Source organism: Phascolarctos cinereus, unplaced genomic scaffold, assembly GCF_003287225.1.
Source record: "Phascolarctos cinereus isolate Bilbo 61053 unplaced genomic scaffold, phaCin_HiC Scaffold_726;HRSCAF=1367, whole genome shotgun sequence".
In the NCBI taxonomy this organism is placed as follows: domain Eukaryota; kingdom Metazoa; phylum Chordata; class Mammalia; order Diprotodontia; family Phascolarctidae; genus Phascolarctos; species Phascolarctos cinereus.
The window spans coordinates 318,554,299-318,572,288 of NW_027556098.1; the positions used below are offsets into that span (position 1 = coordinate 318,554,299).

At 44.1% G+C, this 17,990-nt stretch overlaps 1 protein-coding gene across 3 annotated transcripts in view; it reads right to left on the reverse strand.

Moving 5' to 3' along the window:
* LRRC32 (leucine rich repeat containing 32) overlaps window positions 1-6,857 on the reverse strand; it is a 54,298-nt gene extending 47,441 nt beyond the window's left edge. For 2 of the 3 annotated variants that reach the window (XM_078156928.1, XM_020989524.2), the window contains exon 1: window positions 6,692-6,857. The gene's annotated coding sequence lies outside the window, so the exon portion shown is untranslated. The remainder of the gene's footprint in view (window positions 1-6,691) is intronic. The other variant, XM_020989523.2, reaches the window with a different exon arrangement.
* Window positions 6,858-17,990: the final 11,133 nt, after the last annotated feature.

Sequence of the window (17,990 nt, forward strand, 5' to 3'; positions counted from 1 at the left end):
AACTCTTCATGACTTTATTTGGAGTTTTCTTGGACTGGTTTGCCATTTCCTTCTCCAGCTCATTTTATAGATGAGGAAACTGAGGCAAACTGGGTTAAGTGACTTGCCCAGGGTCACACAGCTAGTAAGTGTCTGAGGCCAGATTTGAACTCAGGTTTTCCTGACTCCAGGCTCAGTGCTCTATCCACTACACCACCCAGCTATCCTTATTGACACACAGTAGACACTGCATAAAAACTTATTGATTAACTTGCAAGCATATAAAATAACTCCCAGATCTCCTGGGGTTTTTTTTAAAAGATTTATCGAGTTCCTCTCCAAAGTCCTTATGAAAGATAATAATAGCTGATGTGTCTATGATGCTTTCTGCAAATTATCTTCATATTCCTATAATGGAGAGAGAATGAATCTGGGAGCCAGGAAGACCTGAGTTGAAATCCAGCCTCTTGACACTTCCTGCCTGTGTGACCCTGGGTAAGTCACTGGACCTCTCAGTGCTCTGGGCAATTCTCTAAGTCTGTAATTTGCAGAGAAGGTGCCAACCTGCATGAGTAGAGGAAGCTTCTCCTTACCTGGGAGTTCTCTGTACCAATGAATCACAGTCCGGTCCCTATGCCCTCCAGGTTTATAACACTTCACAGATATTATCTAATAACAACCCTGTGAGATAGGTGCTATTATGATCCCCATTTTACAGATGGAGAGACTGACACTCAAGGAGATTAAGAGTCTTCACACTTGTGGAGCAGTATCTAAACCCAGGCCCTTGGACTCCAAATCCAGGCACCCCAACTGTCTCATTACCATTATCTTCAGGGATGATGAGGCCTTCCCAGATTCCCTGGGGCTGGAATTGCTATTGTCCTCTCGAAGTTTTCATAGAACCTTGTCTGCATCTTTCTCATGCAGTTATTAAATTCTACTTTCAAATATCCTATGTGTCAATAGTCAATAACATTTTTATTCAACTGCTACTATGTTCAGGAAGCTAGGTGGTGAAGTGGATAGAGTGCTGGGCCTGGAGTCAGGAAGACCCTAGTTCAAATCCAGCCTGAGATACTTACTAGCTGTGTGACCTTGGGCAAGTCATTTTACCCTGTTTGCTTCAGTTTCCTCAACTATAAAATGAGCTAGAGAAGGAAATGGCAAAATACTCCAGTATCTTTGCCAAGAAAACTCCAAATGGAGTCACAAAGAGTCAGACAAGACTGGAAAACTTCTTTGAAGGGTCTATGGATATGGGACTATGAATATGGAATGTTGTGAAGTCTTTAGATGTGATTGATATGTTCATCATAGGGGAAGGTTCACTGTGAAAAGGAGAGATTTGAAGGAGAATTGTAACTAGAAATGAGCCACACAGCTAGTTTCTGAGGCCTGATTTAAACTCAGTTCTTCCTGATTCCAAGACTAGGGCTCTATCCACTGAGCAAAGTTATTTTCCTTTTCCTGTGTTCAGTCTCTTTCTCCATAAAATGAGAGAATCAAAGCAGATTCTCTCTAAAGTCTGTGTCCTCAAGGGACCTTTACTCTCACAAATCTGGATGGCCACCACCCAGGGGACTAGAGAGGTGATTCTGGGCCTAGGTGAGAGGCTGAGGTAGCTCTGTGCTCTGGAATCCTGTTATTTTAGAAGGCACTAAATAAATGTGTGTTAGTTGAATGAATACAATTCATCTCCTCTTCACAGGATGTAGAGTTTTGAGGATAAAGACCTAGTTCTTAGGGGAAGGAATAGGGTATAATGCAATGGTTCACATTGAATGGTTTTTGACCGCTTATAATGCAATGGTTCACATTGGATGGTTTCTGACCACTTAAGGGAGACATATCTAAACCTTCTGTGCTAAGAATTCTTTTTTGTTTGTTTATTTGTTTTTTGCTTTTTGGTGAGGCAATTGGGGTTAAGTGACTTGCCCAAGGTCACACAGCTAGTAAGTGTCAAGTATCTGAGGTCACATTTGAACTCGGGTCCTCCTGACTCCAAGGCTGGAGCTATATCTGCTGTGCCACCTAGCTGCCCCCTTGTTCTAAGAATTCTTAAATGATGCTGTAAGCAGTAAATAATTCCCAATTATATTACAAATATATTTATAGTTATATATTTTGATATTTTGTAATTATAGGGAGAATACATATTTTAATTTTTAAAATAATTTTTATGATTTTCATGAATTATAATTTTATAATTAGGTCATTATAATTAGGTTTTATAATTACCTAGTTTATAATTAGGTAAATTTTAATTTGGAGTTTTTTGGGCAAAAGTTACCATTGTAGTTATTGCAAGCACTTAATGAATAAATCAAAAAGAATATTATGAGTAGTATATCAAATTACCCTGGAAGTTCACAACATAGTCCTTTATGTTGTTGAAAGGGGTTCGAGGGACAAAAATCTTGGCAACCACTAGCATATTGAAAAGGAAATTTATGAGGAGGGGAGTTAAGAAATCTGGATTCCAGTCTTAGATCTGACATTCATTTGTTGTATGACTGACTGTGGGCAAGTGACTTCATCAGACTAACATATTTAGGGAGGAAAGAAACCTTAGCAATCATCTTTTCCAATTCCTTCCTTTTATGGAGGGGGAAATTGAGTCCCAGAAGGCAGAAATGATTTGCTCAATGTTGCCCAAGATGAATGTAGTCAAACTGGGATTCCAAACTTGGTTTTCTAACTCCAAACTCAGGACACTTTTGTGGGCTTCAGTTTCTTTCTTTGCTTCCTTCCTTCCTTTCTTTCTTTCTTTCAAGTGACTTGCCCAAGATCATACAGCTAGTAAGTGTCTGAGGCTGCATTTGAATTCAGGTCCTCCTGACTTGAAGGCTAGTGATCTAACCTAGCTGCTCTTTACGTTTTGGTTTCTTTAGCAATAAGATAAGGAGGTGAAGATTAGGTGATCTCTAAGGTCACTTCAACTAGGTGGCATAGTGGCTAGGGAGCTGGACCTCAAATCAGGGAGACCTGAATTCAAATCTTGCCTGAGATACTTACAACGGTATAACACTAGACAAATCACAATTTCTGCCTGCCTCCATTTCCTCCTCTGTAAAATGGGGATAATAACACCACCTACCTCCCAGGGTTGTTGTGAGGATAAAGTGAGATCTTTGTAAAATACTTTGCAAAGCTTAGAGTGCTATATAAATATTATTATTATTATTATCCCAACTTTTAACGTTCTAGTCCTATGTTCCACATCCTCTGTTCTAAAGATTTTTCTAGCTCTGACTTTTTTTATGCCCTAAGGTCCTTTCTAGCTCTTATATGTTCAAAGGTCCCTTCAAGTACTGGCATTGTATGTTCTAAGGCCCTTTGTGGCTCTAAGGTTCTCCTTGAGTCTACTATCCTGTTACTCCTAAGAACATTCCCTCCACTTGCTGATTCATAACCTCTCCTCACAGTAGTCAGAGAAAGGAGAATTGCCCAGCCAGTATTCGTGATGCTGAATATGAGACTTTGGGGACGATGCTCAAGGTGAGCACTGTAGAACTTGGCCCCTCTCCATCCCCGTGAAAATTCAGGAATTCCCAGGTAATCCCCAGGGGCTGAAAGATAGCTCCCACGGCTTCAAGGATGGTAGATCTGCCTCCACTTTCCTGTATTCTTTAGGGGGCATTGAAACTTGAGGCACACAGAGACCCAAGGATCATGCAGGGAATCAGGCTAGGCTAGAGCCATGAGTGTCTTCTTTGCCTATTTAGACATGCACTTGGTTGTTCCACTCTCCATTTGTCATTAGAATGGTAAAGGGCAGGGACAGGGAGTCCATGGGGACCCAGGGTAGATAATCCCAACTAGAAAATAAAGTAAAAGTCCTGCATATCTGGCTCTGGTATGGTGTGTGTGTGTGTGTGTGTGTGTGTGTGTGTGTGTGTGTGTGTGTGTGTGAGATGGCTTGTTCAGCTTCCACTGGAGGGGAGGCGTTAGCAGACAAGATCCAGGTGCTCACTCACCTTACCTGGGACCCCTTTTCCAGCCAGGTGAGTGTCTATCAACATGACTCTAATCCGCAGTGAATGACACACTCAGAAACACAATGCACAGATGTAGACTACATAGTACATACGACACACATAACAGTAAAGCACATCACACATGTATATGACACATTTCTTTGGTCGTTTTTCAGTCATGTCTGAATACGTGCACAAATGCAAATGTGATAAGAATGAGATTTTGTGTGCATGTACACACAGGCCTACAAACCACACATACACACTGTATGCATACCGAACAGCTGATATTTGGTCACATGACAGATTTAGAACTGGAAAGGGACAGATGAGGCCTGAGTCCAAACCTCTCATGTTACAGATGAAGAGTCTGAGGCGCAGAGAGATAGGGGGATTTGCCTAAGATAATAGGAACAAATAGCCAACGTTAAAATACAACTTTCAGGTTTGCAAAGTATTTTAAGATTTTTTCCTTTGATCCTCACAAAAATTCTGGAATTTTGATGCTGTTGTTATCCCCATAGTTTACAGATGAGGAAACTGAGGCTGAGAATGGTTAATGGTTAAGTCACATAGCCATGAGGCAGGATTTGAACTTGGATCTTTCTGACTTCTAGTCCATTGCTCTATCTACTGAGCTACCCCTACTGTAGGATCAAATGTCAACAGGCTGGAGGACTAGTGTTGTGCCTACTCTGCCTTGCTGCTATTCAGACATTTGTGTGGGAATTTGAAATTTGCAGGATACTTTACATATTGGATTTTGTTCATGCAACACACATCTACATGCCACTCAATACACACACACATAACACATGTACACACCAAAGCAATGTGCACACATATATGAGTTATATGTACACCCCCAATACATATGTACATGCAACACATATACACACACCAAACAGTATATGCATATGTGATGTGTACATGCCACCTGATAAATGCATATATGCAGCAACACACACCAACCAATCCATGCATGCATACATGCCAACCAACACAACACGTACCTACCCCACAGAGCACACATAAATGTGAAACACATCACATATGAAATGCACAAGTAAACACAGCAATAGATTTGGAGTCAGGGGTCCTAGGTTCAAATCCAAGCTCTATCACTTTCCTCCTTTGTGATCTTGAACACACCCCCAAAGCCCTCAGTTCCCTTCTTGCTAAAATAAGGAGGTACTCTACCAAGTTCCTTCTAGGCCTGAATATTATGATCTACAACACACATGCATGCATATATACACACACATACGCAGTACCCATATATTCCTCCATGCACACACACACACATACATGAATATACACACACACTGTGAATGTACTTTCTCATGTCCTCCTGCATTCATGTCTAATGGGAAGCAGGTGGAGATTGTCAATGCTGAGAATTCCTTCTCTGGTGTGCTCGTTAAGAAGAGCAGCCTCCTCAGGCTGTGTGACTTCCGTGGGGGTAGATGCTTCTTCCATTTTAAGAGGCACAAAAGATTCTTGGCCTCTGGGCTCTAGATCTAATGGAGATGGTTTTGTCCTAAAGCTTTCTGGTGCTATTCAAGCTTTCCTCACTCCTTTCCTCTGTCAACAGGAGAGCATGGAGCTACACATCACAGGCAAGGAAACTGAGGCCAAAGTAAGGGGAGATGACTTACCCAGGGACACACAGTGAGTCAGCAGCAGAGCTGGGACTGGGACCGGTCTCCAGACCTCCAGTCCAGGGCTCTTTTCATTGCCTGGCTCTTCAGCAAGGACTGCATATACTGGAGAGCTCCGTAAATCTGTATTCTCCTCTTCTTTCCTGCTTATCCCCCTAACCCTTCCAGTCTGGGTCCACCCCGGACCCCCACCCCCACCCCCGCCTTAGAGAGCACGGTTACCTCTAAATTCGTGCCAGTGATGGGACTGAGTCAAGAGATTGCCTGGGGGATCAGGTGGGTTCACAGATTTAGAGCTGGAAGGGGTCTAACCTCATTCATTTTTACAGCTAAAAGACACCGAAGATCAAGGTCTCATAGGTAGTAAGGGGCAGGCCCTAGGTTTCGAATGTAAGTCTTTGGCCTCCAGATCCTTTCCCTGTTTTCCGCTTCACCACTCATTCCCTCCCCCCCCTCAAACACCATTAGATTTACCTAATCCCAAACCACCCAGTGCATTCAAGGGGCACTGAGATCTCCTTCCAAAAATGCATGTTGTTTTCATCTCGCTCACACACTTTTTCTTCCTTTGGGTCTTAAGTGCTGTGTATTTTTGTTTTTGGAGAGGCGGTCAGTGGAGTGGTTCAAACCCTGGGCTTAGATCCAGGACGTCTGGATCTGAGCCCCAATTTTCACCCAGACACTTCCTAGTTGGGTGACCTTGGGCAAGTAACTTTCGTGGGTTTGCGGCACAATCTCAACAATGAAAGTCGCAGTATTAATTCTCTCCACCTCTGGAGTTGTGAGGAAAGGACTCCGTAAACCTTAAATTTTACAAAGATCTAGAGAAAATGAGAACTCTTAATACACGGCATACCCCAGCGGTCCGTGGTGATATTAGAGAACCAGGCTCTAGGAGAGAGGCTGTCAACCGAGAGTGTCTTATTTTTCCCCACCCCACCCCCAAGACGCAAAGAAACCTATATCCCTCATCCTCAAGCAAAAGAGCACTTAAAGATGACCAACCCCCTTCCTAGGCTCCTATCACTTAAACCTCCGCTCCTCTCCCTCTCATTGGCCCCCCCGACGTACCTTGGCGTTGGCTTGTCTTGGGGGAGACTGGGAAATGGGGGCTCAGGGTGCGGCTCGGAGAAAATGAAGCGCAAGGGCCTCGGGCATAGCTTCAGACTCCCTGGCACAGGGCACAGCGGGGCAGCCTACTAGGGAACCAGGATCTCACCCGAGGCGTTTTGCTAATTTCTCGTTGACACCTCCTCCCTTCCCCTCACCGACACACACCTCGTTTCCTTCCTTCCTTCCTCCCTAACTTTCTCCTCTCCTTTCAAAGCAGCCCCTCTTTCTCTGTCACTATCTTTCCATTCTCTCCTTTTTTATTTGCCTCCCTCTTTCTCCACAGCTCTTTTCTCTGTTGTTTATGTATCTAACTCTCCCTTTCTATCTCCCTGTCAATTTTCTTTGTCTCTTTTTGTGTTCCTGTCACTTTGTGAGTTTCTTTCTCTGGCACTCTCTCCATCTAGTTCTCTGTGTCCCCCAGCCTGTCATTCAAACCCTCTGTTCTAACCCTGCCTTTTGCCCTTGGCATCACCCTCCTGTGACACCTGTCACCATATGCTGAATCCTGGGAGGAATCTGTCTTGGTCACCTCCTACCTGATGTCCTCTCCTCCCTGGGCAGGTGTTGCCCCTCCTACTCTTTGTCCAGGGAAAGCACCCATGCCAGAGGAGCTGGGTTTGCCAGCCTAAAGAAAAATGTAAAGAAGAGATGAGAGGTCAAAACGAAGGTCCCACGAAAGCATCTGTCCTGCTCATGAGGGATTAAGAATTAGGACTACAGAGCAGGGTGAGGGGAGAAAGTCCTGGGCTGAAAAAGTCAGGGTTTCTGCTCCCCAGTTCTGACCCTGCCAGCTCCTAGTGATGTGACTTTGAGATAGTCATTTCTGCTCTCTGAACCATAGTTCCCTCAGTTGGTAAATGAAGATAATTATATCTGCCCTGTCTACCCTACAAACAAGTTGTGAGTATGAAATTAGATCAAGGAAACTGTAAAAACAACAGAAAACCCTCTTAGATGATTTTGTAAACTGTAAAATGCTTTGAAAACCAGAAGGTACTTTCTAACTACAAAATGCTTTGTTAACTAGGGAGCCCTATGTAAATTGTGAAGGTGATGGAGAAATTATAAAGGGCTTTTAAAACTACAACACAAGTTAACTGTTAAGCACTTTAGGAATGACAGTGATTAGGATCTCTGCAATCAGAGTTGGAAGGGACATTGGATTCAGCCCCCTCATTTTACAGATGAGGAAACTGAGTCCGGAGGGGGAGAATGATTTTTCCAAGTAACCTAAGCACATAGCAAAGCATCAGAGCCAGGATTCAAATTTAAGTCTTCTGACTCCAAGTCCATCATTCTTTCCACCCACCAGGATTACCATTCATTCATTCAAAAACTATTTTTGAACACCTATTCTAGGAAGTAGCCATACGCTTCTGAATGAGAGAATGTGGTTCTCCTTATAGGCAAGGTTTTATCTTGTATGCCCAGCACGTTGCCCAGTTCCTGAACTTCACTAATATGTACTAGTTTGTATAGGATTGGATTGGATTGCTCAAACAACATCCCTGCCCTCAGGGAACTCACCCAGAAGAGTTCAGTCACTTGGTTAGCCCAGAATAAAAGTCTGTTGATTGATGATTTCCTAAAGATGAGGCCAGTGAGATGACCTTGAGCAAATTTTCCTTCTCATTGGAGCCTAACTTCCTCCTTCTTAAAAATGAGAAGATTGGACTAAAGAAGCTCAAAGATCTTTGAGCTTGAGAATCTACGGTTCTCTGAACAAGATGCCACAGAGGAGAGGAGAGGAGAGGAGAGGAGAGGAGAGGAGAGGAGAGAGAGGAGAGAGAGGAGAGGAAGGAGAGGAGACAGAAAGAGAGGAGAAGGAGAGAGAGGAAGAGGAGAGGAGAGGAGAGGAGAGGAGAGGAGAGGAGAGAGAGGAGAGGAGAGGAGAGGAGAGAGAGGAAGGAGAGGAGAGGAGAGAGGAGAGAGGAGAGAGAGGAAGAGAGAAGAGGAGAGTGAAAAGAGAAAGAAAGGAGAAGAAAGGAGTGGAGAAGAGAGGAGAGAAGGAACATTGATGAGAAGTCAAGTCAGGGAGACATCCATAGCAGATGAGTGGGAGTTTAGAGGGGCCTAGGCCTAGAATGGACAGTTGTGGTCAGGGAGCCTATGGGGGTTAGGGAAATGTGAATGGAATAAATGAATGATGGAATGCATGAATGGAGTAGCAATTATTAAGTACTTATGATGTGCCAAAACATCTAAGCACATGCAAAGAGAAAAAGCTAGGCAGTTCTTGCTCTCAAGGAGCTCACACTCTAATTGGGGAAGACAACACATCTAAGAAAATTCGGCTTTGGGGAGGATGGAAAAGCCTAGAAACTCATAGGTTAAGATAGTAAGTCAGAAGACAAGGGAGAGGGTGGAGAGAATCCAGAGCACAGGGACAGGGGCCATGGTAAGGCTTGCTGGTCCCCCACCTCACTAGAAGGAATAGAGCTGGTGATTTCTGTATCATCTGTTATGTGTGCAGTCAAGGCCAGATGGGTTCTGATGAAAAGAGTGGGACATCGGGTTCTAGTGGAGCCTTTCTTTATATCCAGAGCACTTAGCATAGTGCCTGGTACATAGTAGGCTCTTAATAAATGCTTATTAATTAACTGAATAGTCTTGGCTCCACCACTTAATCATGAATCCGGGGGCAAATAATTTTCCTTCTGAGTGCTTCAGTTTCCTCATCTGTAAAGTAAGGTTAGTAAACACAATGCTTATCTCACAGGGCTATTTTGAGAAATATACATTGTAATGTAAAGGTGCCATAAAAAGGAGAATTATAATCATGAATGAATGGAAAATAATGCACTTTGCCAAGAACTGGGGGTACAGATAGAGCCAAATCCCTGCTCTCAAGGAATTTACTCTCAGTTAGGGAAGACAACACATATAAGAGTTCAGGACTGATGGAAGCCCTGGAAGCCAGGCAGATCACAAGACTTGGGGGTCCTTCGAGAGTACCAGCAGGTCAGAGCAAAGTGCTATTCAGTTAAGAAGGGAGCCTAGGGAGAGCAGATGGCGAGGACTGGTGGTCCTCCACTTCAACCGGAGGATTGTAGTTAGTGGCTCCCAGAACATACAGGGTGGCCATGTTGTTCTTCCCACCTGGCTGTTTCTGCTTTAGTCTGGGGAGGACAGAGATTGGGGAAGGAAGAAAAGATAAGGGGAAGAGTTCCTCTGCTGGAGGCTTTTTCCTCTCAGCAGAAAGATGGTGTCTGGGTGGCTCACAGCCCTAGCTGAAGGGAAGGGAAGGTAATGGCGGTATCCTTCTGACTTTTCTTCTCTCTTGCTCTCCCTTCCCCTTCTCCGCCCTGGCCCCCCTCCACCCCTCTTCTCAGGATTACTCTCTTGTCCACACCCGATCGTGGGCCGCCAGTTGAGGAATCTCTGCCAGTAGGATACCCTTCCCCTCTGCATTCCCTCCCCTTTCCCCACCCCACCTCATCACCGTCAGCATCATCTTGGACCTGCCACTGAATCATTGTGTGATTCCACTCTGGCCCTTAACACCCTTCTTTATAAAATTGTTGTCGTTCAGTCATTTCAGTCATGTCCAATGCCTTGCGTCCCTGTTTGGGGTTTGCTTGGCAAAGATACTGGAGTGGTTTGTCATTTCCTTCTCCAGCTCATTTTACAGATGAGGAAGACAGAGGCAGACAGAGGTTAAGTGACTTGCCCAGGGTCACACAGCTATGAGAAGAATATTATCTCAATTTTGCTTCCTATGCAATAATGGAAGCAGGAGGGCTGTAAAGTTCCCTGAATCTGTGAGATATAGTTATTTATTTGTCCAGCAAATATTCATTGAATCCCTACTATGTAAAAGGCTTTATGTGAGGGGCTAAGGTCTGTTGAAGGAGTGGAATATTTTGACCTGAGTTCAAATCTGGCTTCAGACCCTTGACACTTACTAGCTGTGTGACCCTGGGCAAGTCACTTAACTCTGACTGCCTCACCAAAAAAAGAAAAAGGCAAAAAAAAAAAAAAGGAGTGGAATATTGGCGGGGTTGGGGAGGGCTAGAGAATAGCTTCTAGGAACATAGTGCTTCCCAGAACACTGAACCTTCATTCCTGCCTCCTATCAGGAATGGGAGGAGACCAGTAGGGCAGTCAGGGATCTGGAAGACACCAAGGTCCAAGACGGAAGCAGGATTGTCTGTCAAAGACTGAGCAGGCAGGAGCAAAGAAGGCTCCAGGTCCCAAGAGGGCAGGGCAGGATAGGGCAATCAGAACACCAGCTTCCAGGTCTTTGCAATGAGGAGAGTAGTGCCAGGGAAAGACCTAAAGTCAGGAGGCATCCACATTTGAGTCCTAGCTTAGCTGTCTTCCTAGATGAGTGACTTTAAGCAAGTAACTTCTCTCAGAGACTCAGTTTCCTCCTCTGTGAAATGAACAGAGAGATGATCTCTGAAATTCCTTCTACCTCTGACTTTCTGTGCTTCTGTTAGGAAAAAGGTCTTAGGCTAGAAGTTTGGGAACTCAGGTCTTCTTTCCAACTCTGTCATGGCCTTGTCTAGTAGAGAGGACAGAGCACTTATCTAGAGACTAAGAACCTGGACTCAATGACCTTGGGCAAGTCATTCTACTCTTGCCCTCCCTCACCTCAATTTCCTTCCTATATACTGAGGGAGTCAGACTAGATAATCTCCAAGTCCCCTTCCAGATCTGACTTTCTGTGTTCTAAAGTTTTCTTCAGATCTAACATTCTGTGTTCTGCAGATTCAGATGGCCTCCAAACCCCAGTTTCTTCATGTGTACAATGGGGATAATAAATAACAGCTGATATCTACAGAGTACTTTACTAAGAATAGTTTCTCTGAGCCTCATAGCAACCCTATGAGGTATGTGCTACAAGTATTACGTATTATACTCATTTTTCAGATGAAGAAGATTAAGCAACTTGCCCAGATGCACACAGTGGGTAGATTTGAATCCAGTCCTGCACTCTAACCATTACACCACACCAGCTCTGTGTAGTATAGCCATGTTGTCCATAGCTCACAGGGAGAAAAGTACAAGTCTCAAAGTGCTATATGAAATTATGAATTGTTGTTATTATTTGGCTTAGTTCAGACTGTTAATCAAGCCTCCCTGGAACTTCCCATTCCTCATTTCTGCATGTAGAAACTCTGCTAAGCAGACAGGCATCTATGTCATGGGGAGAACCTATACATGTACGTACATGTGCTCATGCAGATAGAATATAGGTTCTTTGAAGGCAGGAGCTATTTTATTTTTTGCTTTTATGTTCCCAGAGCCTGGTATATAGCAGGTGCTTAATAAATGCTGATTGAATGATTGGTTAGAAGGAAACGGAATTTGAGTCAGAAGCCCTGGGTCTCCAGGACCTGAGGATGTTGCATAAGCCTGACCAAGGAAGGCGCCAGTCCTCTCTGGAACTCAGTTTCCTCACGTATCAAATGAAGGGGTTAGAATAGAAGATGATCAGTAAGGACCCTGAGCTTTGGTGGATTGCTCTGTCTTATTCAAACTATCCCCATGCTGGACTGCAGGATCTCAAAATCAATTTTCACATGTCTTGTCTGCCCCCTAGTGGTCTGGTAAAGATTCTCAGTGAAGACTCCTAAACTGGGAGACGGAATAAAATTAACCCTAAATGAAATGAACTTTTCCATAGAGTACAACATAAGAATTAATTAATTCTTTTTAAATTTTTTTTTGAATTAATTAATTCTTACTTAATTGAGAATTAATATGTATTAATTCAACATGTAACTTTCAAAATCGTCGTTTCTCCATGATTCTTCCTCTACTGTGTGTTAAAAAAAATACTTCAATGACCTTCTTTCCTTCCCCCCTCCCTTCCTTCCTCTGTCTCTCTTCCACTCTCCCTTCCTCCCTCTTTCCATTCCTTCCTCCTTTACTCACATCTTTCCACTTCCTCCCTCTCTCCTTTCCTTCCTTCCTTTCCTCTTTGCTTCCACCCAGTCAGCAAATCCTTATTATACACTTACAAGATCTCTGTGCTCTTTGGCTCTTCCAGGGAAAGGAGCACTGACTCTAGATACATAGGACCTGGGATTAAAATCTGGCCTCTGAAATATACCTGAGTGATCTTGGACAAATCGTTTCATCTCCTGGAACCAAAATTTCCTCATATGTAAAATTTGTTGGTTGGACTAGGTAACCCCTGCAGCCCCTCTTCCTGATCTAAACCTATGGGTCTTCCCTGTATTTTCTCCTCCTTTCTTTCTTCCCTCTTTTCTACCCTTCCCCTGTTCTTTCTTCCTTTCCCTCTATTTTCTATCCTCCTTTCTTCCCTCCCTCATCTGTTTTCTCTTAGTGACCTTCAGTGCCATGGGGCAGTTACCTCACAACCTTGACTAGCTTCTGCTCTTTGCCTAGTTTCTCATTAGAAAGGAGAGGAAGCATTCGGTTTAGTCTGCTCCCCATGCTCCATGACTTAGTTCCATGGAGCCGGCCCAAGGAAACAAGCCTGTTCAGTCATCTAACAGCTTACCCTCTCTTCTCATGATTTCTGTTGTCTTCCGAGGACCACTGGACTCAGAAAGAAACAGAGAATAAACTACCGCTCTCACTGCCTTGCTCTATGTAGGTCATTTTTGGCTCCTATGTCTTTTGCCCCATCTGTCAAATGAATATCTAACAGAAATCCCAAGCCATCAGAGTACCTTTATAAAATACTCAGAAGAGTCACTATTTCTGGGAAGTTTGAAGCGATTGCTAGTAAGAAGTAATTTGGGTAGCTGGGGGGGAATTCCTTAGGCAATCCGTGGGTCATGACTGAACCTGAAAGTCATAGATTCTTTACTCTTGGACCATTCAGACTTGGACCATACCAGGCTGTTTTCTAGAATCTGCTCAGCGTTATGACTGTGGCCCCTGGGGACCCATGCCCTGGGGGCAGGGGGATGCTCTGGGAATCACATGGTTCCTTTATGCAAAGGCACAGTTGGCTTCTGTGGGTGTGGGCGCAGCTGGCTTGTGTGCCAGGCAGCACAGCCCAGGCATAATTCAAATAGTAATGCACCTGAAGTCAGTAAGGCTTGGGTTTGTGTCCTGACTGCTATGTGACCCTGGGAATGTTACTCCCCCTCTCTGAGCCCCAGCTTCCTCCTCCCTAAAATGGCAAGGCTGGGGTGGTGGTCTCTAAGAACCTTCAAACTCTAATATTTTGTGGGTTTGGTTCAAGTATCTTCTCTAAGAAAACTTCCTCGATTCCTTTTAGCTAGAAGCCGATTCTTCTTTCCTGAATCTTTTTTTTTCATGGGGGGAATCTGTTTAGCCCCTTTATATGCATATGTCATCTTATATTTGCATTATTCTTTCCTTTGTATTTTATTTGTACAGATCACATTTCTGCACTCAACAAGGAAGAAACATATACAAATAACTCTCTGGATTGGTTCATGAGCTCTCTGTTTGGCCTCTTGGCCATCCCTCCCCTCTTTTCTTCTCCATTAACATTTTCAAAGGGGGCGACATTATAGGGGGGACAGAGAGCTGTCCAAAAGCTGAATGGACTACCTCAGAAGGTAATAAGTTCCCTGTCACGACAGCAGAGCTGATTGCTGCTCAGGTAGGGGCTGGTTTGGATGACCTCAAACGCTCCTTCCAGTTCCAAGAATCTAATAATTCTATATTAGACTCTAAGCTCTTTGAAGTCACGGATTATGTATTCCCAGTGAAGTACAGAGGCCTGCCCACAGTAGATAGATGTCTAATAAATTTTTGAAGACTAGAGTTTAGATCAATACAGTTCAATTCAATGCAATTACTTTTTTATTTGCACCCATTGCTGAACTAGGCCACATATACTGTGGGGGAGACAATGGAAACCCTGTAGAAGGCTTGGTCCCTGTTCTTAGATGATACACACACACACACACACACACACACACACACACACACACACACGGAAATAGAGAACATTAGGACAGAGCATATGAATTAGTGCTGAAAATTAAAAAAACAACAACACTAACATCTATATAGTACCCACTTGTGCTAGGCACTTTGCTAAGGACTTTACAATTATTATCTCATTTGATCCTCGCAACAACCCTGGAAGGGGAGGTGCTATTATTATTCTGATTTTACAGTTGAAGAAACTGAGTCAAACAAGCTAAGTGATTTGCCTGAGATCACACAGCTAGTAAGTGTCTGAGGCTGGATTTGAACTCAGAATTTCCTGATTCTAGGCTCAGGGCATTATCTGCTATGCCTGTGCAGGAGGGCAGAAACAAAAGAGACAGAGAGATTGAGAAGGACTGGGGAGCTAGTTCTATATCAGAAAATGTAGAGGAAGATAACGTTAGTGGCCCACCGTCACCATGTAACCCACCTGGAGTTCTCTTTCCAGCAGTTTGCACTGAGCCAACTGCACTCTTCCTCACCCTCGTGGACAATGTTGTTGTTCAGTTCTTTCAGTCATGCATCTTTTGTTGTTGTTTTTCCGTCATTTCAGTCATGTGTTTCTCTTTGTGACCCCATCTGGGATTTTCTTTGCAAAGATACTAGAGTGGTTTGCCATTCCTTCTCCAGCTCATTTTACAGATGAGAAAACTGAGACAAACAGGGTCAAGTGACTTGCCCAGGGTCATATAGCTAACAAATGTCTGAAGGTGGATTTGAACTCAGGTCTTCCTGACCCCAGGTGTAGCACTCTAGCTGACCAGGGTCAATGGTGAGCATCAATAGTGTAGGGTTGGAGTCAGGGCTCAGCTAGGGCCAGGAAACAATGGTATTTACTAAGTTCATGAGCCCTGTACCCTGCCCACTTGCCTAAAGGTGAATGCCAGTCCTGGGTCCTATCAGACATTCTTATCAGGCTCAGGGCTGGATAATACAAGTTTGCGGAAATAGGACTTTCAAATCTCACACTGAATTGAACTCTCAAGCTTCCAGCAATGACATTCGAAGCTCTCTGCCCTAAGGTCCCTTCTAACATCCTATGTTACATTGTATGGGGGGCCAGAGTGTGGGGGGGGTGACTTCAGGTCTCATATTCTATGTTCTTTGAGTTCTAAGGTCATTTCCATCCTTGGCATTCTGAGCTCTAGAATCCTTCCAAGTTCTTATATTCTATGATTTAAGATTGAACAAAATAAAACACTGCATCTCCAAGGAGCTACATGCCTGTTGGAGGTGAGGGAGTTGGAAGAAAGGAGGAAGATGATTCAGGAGAGAAATAGCTGGTGAAGTGTTGAGACTGGAGGCTCTGATCTATCTTTGTTCTATCCCCCAAGGAAAGGGCAGGCTCCTATCTGCAGATTCACTTAAGATCTGGATCTATCCTGAGAGAAAACTCCGGTCAGAGCATAAATCCAGGGGCCAGAAGCACAGAGCACTTTCTCTTCTTAATAATGTCATCCAAAGTGGGGCAGTTGTCAGATGCAACAGGGGAGGAGGGGGAAGGTGGGGAAGAGTCTATCTTTCAATCTCTACAGTTCTGACAGCTCACCACAAAGAATGAACTCCAGCTCTCAGGCCAGAGTGAAACCAGCCTAGGGACTCTGGGGCATGGCCCCTCAAAAGAGAATCGTGGAGTTGGAAGAAATCCTAGACATCAGTGCATTCAATATCTTCATTGTATAGAGAAGGAAATGGAAACCCATAGAGGTGACTTGACTTTCTCAAGTTCACATCGCTAGTAAGCAACAGAGTTGGGCTTTTAAACTGAAGTCTAATCCAAATCTAGGACTCTGGCCATTGCACCACAACCATGAGAGAATAGCATCTGTCAGCAGAATGGACAGGACTGCTGGCAAAGAAAATCTTTTACAATTTCTCCTAGGCTAGGCTTCTTTAGATAGACCTTCTTCACTAACTAGGAACACGAAGGTCTGGGAACCACCTCCAAGCATCCCCCTGATTCTCCTCTGGGCCGGGCAAATAGCATCCATTTATCTCTTTCATGACACCACCAGCCAGTGAATTCCTTCTGAGATGTCGGATTTATATAAGCCCTGCACTGTCTGTGCATAGAAGATTTGTAGGCTATTTCCTAAAAATAAGATTTAGAGGAAAATTCTTTGTAAATCTTAAAGAGCATATAAATATATGTACGCTCATATGTGAAAGGCTTTTGTGTGCATGTGTTCCAATGTACAAATCAATCAACCTATAAACCAGCAAGTATTTATTAAGTGTTCACTATATGCTAGGCTCTGGGGATAATCCAAAGAATCAGCAAAAACCATCCTTGCCCTCATATAGCTCTTTACCAGCAGGCTGTGATAGGGGAAAACAGAGTGACCTGGGAGTCAGGATCAGAGGCTTAGAGGTAGAAGGGGCCAGAGAGATCGAGGCCAACCCCCTCATTTTAAAGATGAGCAAACTGAGTGGCCTGTCCAGTCCTGGAGGACAGCAGCAGCAGAGCACCCTGCCTGGCAGCATTCAGTAGCTACCATCCTGTGGTAGAGCAGTATAACCAACATTGTTTGGCGTTGGCTGTCCAGTGGAGGCGTGGTCTGTCTGACCCTTTCCAATAGTGGTCACATCCAGAGCAGCAGCTCAGTGACCTGCTTGGGCCAGTCCAGAAATAGACTGCCCTGTCCAGCCAAGACATCATGCCCTATGAGGAGCCAGCCCAGCTGAGCAACTCATTCATGAGGAGCCAGAGATACCTTAGCTCTCTGTAAGGACCTGCCAGAGAAAGAAAGACATTCAACCCCTGAGGTTCTAGAATTGTTTTGTGTATGCCCTCCACTTGAGTCTTGCTGCCGTTGTACTTTAAATTCATGCCCATTATTTCTCCCCGTGGATTCTGTATATATTTTTGGGAGAGTACAGCCCCAGTTTTGCAGTAAATATTTTATAAATGACTATTCTTGCAATGTCATATGAGTAAATGCCTTTGCTAAAGAACTGTGTCCGCTGGCTCATTGCTAAGGAAACATACACTGTGGGGACTCAGAATATAGTGTTAGGAGGATAGCCACTCATAGCAGTAACCCCCTAGGACACCGAAAGCAGTAGCAGCTATCCCTCCGGGGATCCAACCTGCCAATATGTGTTGGGATTTGGGGAATGAGCCCAGAGATGGGTGTTATCTGTCATTGTAGAGAGTTCCCTAGTGTATTGAGAGGTCAAGTGACTTGCTCAGGGTCACAAAAATGTGTGTGTCAAAGGTGAAGTGTGAACCTAGATCTTCCTGACTTCAAGGCTGGCCTTCCATCAACAGCAACAACAGAAGGTTGCCTTTTCTCTTCGTCTACAAGATGAGGATAATAATACCTTCCTTGCTTGCTTTATTGTGTTACCGTGAGACACAAGTGTG